This window comes from Chelonoidis abingdonii, chromosome 2 (genome assembly GCF_003597395.2).
Source record: "Chelonoidis abingdonii isolate Lonesome George chromosome 2, CheloAbing_2.0, whole genome shotgun sequence".
In the NCBI taxonomy this organism is placed as follows: Eukaryota; Metazoa; Chordata; order Testudines; family Testudinidae; genus Chelonoidis; species Chelonoidis abingdonii.
This window is the reverse complement of record NC_133770.1, coordinates 113868468-113874438: the sequence shown is the minus strand read 5'-3', so window position 1 is coordinate 113874438 and position 5971 is coordinate 113868468.

The following is a 5971-nucleotide window of genomic DNA, read 5'->3' as shown; positions in this document are numbered from 1 at the left end:
CCAATATCCGCGTGGAGAGGGTGGCGTCCATATAAGAGTTCAAAGAGAAAACCCGTGTACGCCGTGGAACTAGCCGTTCATTAGCGACATTAGATACGGAAAAAGGATGGTCCCCAGTCCTTTCCATCTGTGCCACCACTTCCAGATCATACTTTTAAGTTCGATTAATCTTTCGACTAGCCCCGTCTGTTTGTGGATGTAACGGAGGCGAATGGCTTGTATACGGACCAGGGCCACATAAGTCTTTCATTAGTTGACGTAAACGTGTGGTTCCCTGGTCTGTCAGGATCTCCTTAGGGATGCCCAGACTTAATTGCGCTCGTCCAAATGCGCCTGTATTTATCTCTCTCTCTAACGCTTTGGCCTTTAGTACTGTAAAGAGAGTGAAGCTCTAATACCTTCAAAGGGCTGTATGAGATCTCCTTCTTCTCTATTTCCTCCTCACATATTCGCAGGCTTTTTTTGTTGTTTGGGACGAGATGGCCGATTACGTGCTCTACCGAATAAGAGTCCCCAATATGTGCTCTCCACGGTGGCAATACATCATCGCTCACATGCAGCAGTACTCTCATGGTCTTGTCTCGCCAGCCGCTCGTGACTTGTAGGCCATTTGCCTGGAGACCTCTCCCTAACCGACACGGGACCGACCGTCTCTTGTTCGTAAACCTACTAACGTGCGATCCTTACATAGTACCTATCTGTCAGCCTCTCTGTACAGCTTCACGTACCCAAACTCTTCACTTATACGCCTAAGTCATCGGAACACTTCGCGCGCCTACCTACGCCTATCTCGACTCAAAGCCAGACAGGGCGAGTGGACGCTCCGCGACCATTAAGATTCAATCGAACTCTTAAAAGTATGATCTGTGTGTAGGTGGCCGGCTCCAAAGCACGCAAGTGTGGAAGACACAGGATTCCTGAGGTCACACTCTCTCTTATGCTGTATCTCTCAACCGCTATGGACTAAGGTAAGATACGAGATGCTCTGAAGTATGCGCCACGCGCGAGGCGTCCACGGGTTTTTCGTCCGCTTTTACGAGAAAATCATTATCTATGTGGAGCTTACTTCCCGGAAACGCGGGTGTCATCTAGTGTTATTATCGGTCACAGAAAAGAGAAGAGCCTGTAGGTGAGTGCACTACTTCCAAAGAGCTGTGTTTTCTATCAATTATCGCGAGAGAGGAAAAGAATATCGGCAGATAGTCTCTATCGTGAGCTATTGGGCATGCTTAACACAGATGGCGAGAGCAAGTCGAGATTTCAAATAAAGAACCTCTCGCTGAAAATTCTCCCCGATAGTACTGTATATGTGGAAGCATTTAGAAAAGCCACAGAGTGTCCTCTAGGCAGGTTCTTCTTATCTACGAATGTTCGGGCGAACACATGCGATATGGATGTCATTCAGAGCGCGGCAGTGACGTTGCCAAGGGTGTCCTCCACTTCTTTACCAAAGGTTAATCAAGCAGCGCACTTTTAGGAGAATTTAGTCATTCACAAATTTGAATTTTGCATCTGGTTCAGAAACACCAGATGAATAGCGTGATACGTGTTTGAACCTCGATCCTCATAACGCTAGAAGGAAGCATGCTCTCGCTTGGCCAGAACGCTCTGAGCCATACGAGAGTCCGCACTGAATAGCACGTAAGTGGAGACCGTCAATCATGGATGAACGTGGAATTTTTACATAATGAACGCGTGATGAGATACTCAGAGACCGATTCCAGCTGGTAAGTGGCAGCTACTGTCTAAGAAAGAAACACTATAGCTTCAACGTAATTGAAAGATCAACTTTACTGAAGCCTCTTGGTAACAGTGTACGAAGAGGTACCATGATTCTAGGTGTCGAAGCTGAAGCTTTAATCTACAAGCTAACTCGAAGCTGCCCCTCGCATGGGGCAGGTAAAGATATCTCCTGACTCTACCACCACAGAAAAGAAAAACAGAGATAGCGCAGTAACTATATATGAGTATAAAAATGCAACCACAGTAACGAGGACGCTACCTTTAACTGATACGCCACCTAGGTGATAACAACAAGGCAAGCATTGAGAACACTTACGACTGTTGTCACTTCTCAACTTTTTCCCTAGTGTGCTAGATTCAGTCTCCCCCCGTGTGCTGTGAAGTTTAGTATGTTATTAGAGAATGGTCGTTTAGTGTAACAAATCCTTATGAGGACCATATCGAATACCGGAAGCTAAAAGGGAAGAATTAGGATGGGGAAGTACGAAAGATGCTGGAACTCGAGGGTATTGAAGAATCCCCACAGCCAGTGGTCCAGTCCGATCTGTACTAGTCCAAGCCTGATGCACCCTGAGGTTTTGTAACGACTTCCGGAAATTAAATGAGGTAATCCCACTTCGATGCCTACCCGATACCACGCATTGACGAGCTGTGTTGATCAGTTAGGCAAGGCCAATACCTACCACCCTAGACTCTGACAAAGGATATTGGCAATACCCCTGGCCAAGGATGCCAGGGAAAGACTGCTTTTCTACACCCGATGGCCTGTTCCAGTACACTTCCTCCCTTTCGGACCCAGGGGGCCCTGCCACATTCCAAAGGACTGTGTATAATTATTACGAACCCCATGCCAACTATGCCGCGCCTATTCTAGACGACATAGTTATAATAGCCCTTGATGGAGACACACCTGACAAAGGGAAGCAGTGCTGGACGCTTTGCGAAAAGGCTGGTCTCACCGCTAATCCTCTGAATGCGTGATAGGAGTAACTTGAGGCCAAATACCTCGGGCATTCGTAGGGAGAGGGGGTGGTGAAAGCCCCAATGGAACAAGGTGGAGCAATAACCACAGATTGCCTCGACCAATCCGCAAGAAGGCAGGTAGAGCATTTTTTGGTATAGTTGGTACTATCGGAGATTCTCCCTCATTTGCGCCACAGGCCGGGCCATTGACGGATGGTGATAAAAGCTCGGGGACCCGAGATAGTGAAGTGGACAGATGCGGCGGAAGCAGCATTTGCAGATTGCGGACAGCCCTTTGCTGCCATCCGGTTACTCATGGCCCCAGACTTCGAGAAGGAATTCATCTGGCCAGACGGGACACCTCGGAGGTGGACTCGTGCCGTCCTTTCCCAGATGGTAGGGGAGGAGGAGCACCCCAATTTGTACCTCAGCCGGAGGCTCCTCCCCAGGGAACAAAAATAACGCTGTGTTTTTTTTTTTTTTTTGAGATGGAAGGACTGTCAAAACCAGGCACAGATGAGGGCATACATGTCTTGTACAGAATGCCTTTGTAATATTTTCTGTATTATTCTCCATCCTATCCCTTATGCATCCTCACATTTTGTTTGCGTTTTGGACCACTGATGTATATGGAGCAGAGGTCCCAGTTAGCTGTCCACAATAACTCCAAGATCTTTTTCCTGAGCTCATACAGTTAATTCAGAATCCAGGAAGTAAATACAACAGATGCACACTGATTCCTCTAATCCACTGCTGATAATTTCAAATATGCAGTGTTTCTGTATAAATCATCTGAGAGACAACTTACATCATCTCTCTTGTGTAAATCAATATAGATATAAATCCTATCTCAAATACCTGCATGCATAGGCAAAACAGGAATTTGGATATAATTATGCTTGTGGGAGCAGTAAAGATGTCTCTCTGCTGGGCTCCAGGAGGCTGTTTTGAATTTTGGCGACCTTCTGAGCAGTCCTCATTAGGACTCATGGTTGAAATCTCAGACTCCAGAGCTGAGTGGCATGACAGTCCTTTTGTCTTTGGGCCAACCAGTTCTTTTCCTTTGCTCTCTCCACATAATTGATTCTTTATGTATTGAAATTGGGTTACATTTCTGGGTATCCCAGTGAGTGCTTGAGCTCTCAGAAGACTTCCTTTTTTCTTTTCCTTTGGGCAAAGCAGAAAAGAGACACTCCAAGGGCTCTATGAATGTTGCTTGTGTGAAGCAGCCTGTTTCACTTGTTGTAGTCTTTGGGTCTGATCCTTGGAGCTATGCCGATTTACTTCTCAGCTTGCTGATCATGAAGCTGATCTTTGATTCACTGTGGCCCTTTAGATTTGGTGCTGAAGGAGGAATCAGTACACACCCTGCATAGAAATATTCCTGTTGCTCCCCTTGAACTTTATCAGATGAAAGAAAAGGAAGAAAAAGTTTTCATATCTCCCCTTCTTTCTTCTAAAACTCCTACAGTGCCAGAGGGACAGAACAAATGGGCTGTTCTGAACCAATACATTTTTCATCTTTTACCTGTAGCAGAAAACTGCATAAGGTCAACTTCACTACTTTCTCAATCCTGAGCCCAGATACAACGTCAAAAAGCTTTGTGATATGCTCACAAAGCAATGATCTGGGCCCCAAACCTACACTGCAGACATTTTGTTCACATCAGAAGTCCCATTGACTTTAATGGGACCACCATGTGCTAAGCATGTGGATAAATGTTTGCAGATTGGGCTTTAATGATTCCAAGATTTGTCTCCTAACAAGAAAAAGTGACCTCAAGAAATAATAAATATAAGATGTTGGCCATACAATATTCATCCACACCAGAAAAGTTCTCAGTTTTGGAAGAAACAGCTAGTGATTATTCTACTGCAGTAGCAGTTTAACCAAGGAGAATCAAACCCTCAAAGAAGAATTCTTGTAGAAACATTGTAAATATTGTAGGAGTCCTAGAAATAACTCTGGGTATAGGATGGAATAATAATACATAGAAATGGCCATTGAGTTATTAGATCAAGAGGCCCTATCATCCTTTTCCAGTTTGATGCTGTTTCCTCCTTCCCAATTTACAAAACAAAAGCAGTCAGAAAGTTCTATTTACAATTCTGTTGAGCTATACCTAACTACAAGAATCAATTCAGCATGAGTTCTAAGACAAGCTACAGAAATAATCTGATAATAATTTAGAATGATTCAGTGAGAGTTTTCCTCTTTCCTGGTGAAAGGACACAGAGCCTTTATTGATTTTTTTAAAAATAGTTTTCGACCAGAATGTTGTTTGTATCAGCATGCTGCCCTCTACTAGTTAGACCCAGATTGTACAACAAAGCTACCTCTTGTTATTATCTACATGAAAAGTTGTGTGCTTGTTTTGTTTTCCTCACTGGTGTCCAGTACTGGAGGAGAATAGGTAATCAGTACCTGACTGGTGAAATTAGGCAAAGTGGATTTATCTTCAAGGTCAGTTCAAACAAATCTGGGGGCCCCAGCAAAACCATTTGATCAAGATTCAGTGCATGACCTTCTCCTAACCCCTGCTTCAAACTCCAACCACATGTAAATTGTGTGGTGGGGATGTTGGGTTCTGCTGGGATTTAAGGTGAAATAAGTAATTGTAGAGACTGGGACATTTGATTATGGAAGAGAATAATGGAAAGAATTTTGCTGTTACAGAGGAAGATGATGAAACTTGCAATGAGTTCCTGTCAGCAACCAAGTCATGGGTAGTTTTGCCTAATGGTTGGAGCAAGTGACCAGCCTACCAGCTACAGTTGAATACAGACAGGATGGGTCCAGGAGTGAAGCCAAGGCTCATAGCTGAATGCCAGAAACCAAAGCCTAAGACAGGTGGTTAACCAGAATTTCAATCAGAGGGCATAGCTGAGGGTCTGAGCTGGGAATCAGAAGTCAGGAAGCAGCTGGAGCAGGAGCAAGAGTAGGTACAGGCTGGGGCTGGAGCAAGGCTAGAGACAGTGGCATTACTTTATTCACAATGACCCACATGGCGTATGTAGCTTGCAGTGGTGTCAGCACTGTCTTACCTGGCCCTGCTTGTTCTGGAAGGGTAGTGTTGGTTGCCCTTGCTGTACTACTCCAGCTGGTGGAAATATGACCCTTCTACAATGTACAGGTCTAAAATGAATGACTACATTGTCCTAAGGCAAAGTACTGGATGGGTCAGATGATTGATAAGGACCATCTGGTATTCAAAGGCTTGAATTGCAGCCTGATTGATGATTTTGTTCAGCTCACTGCACAAGA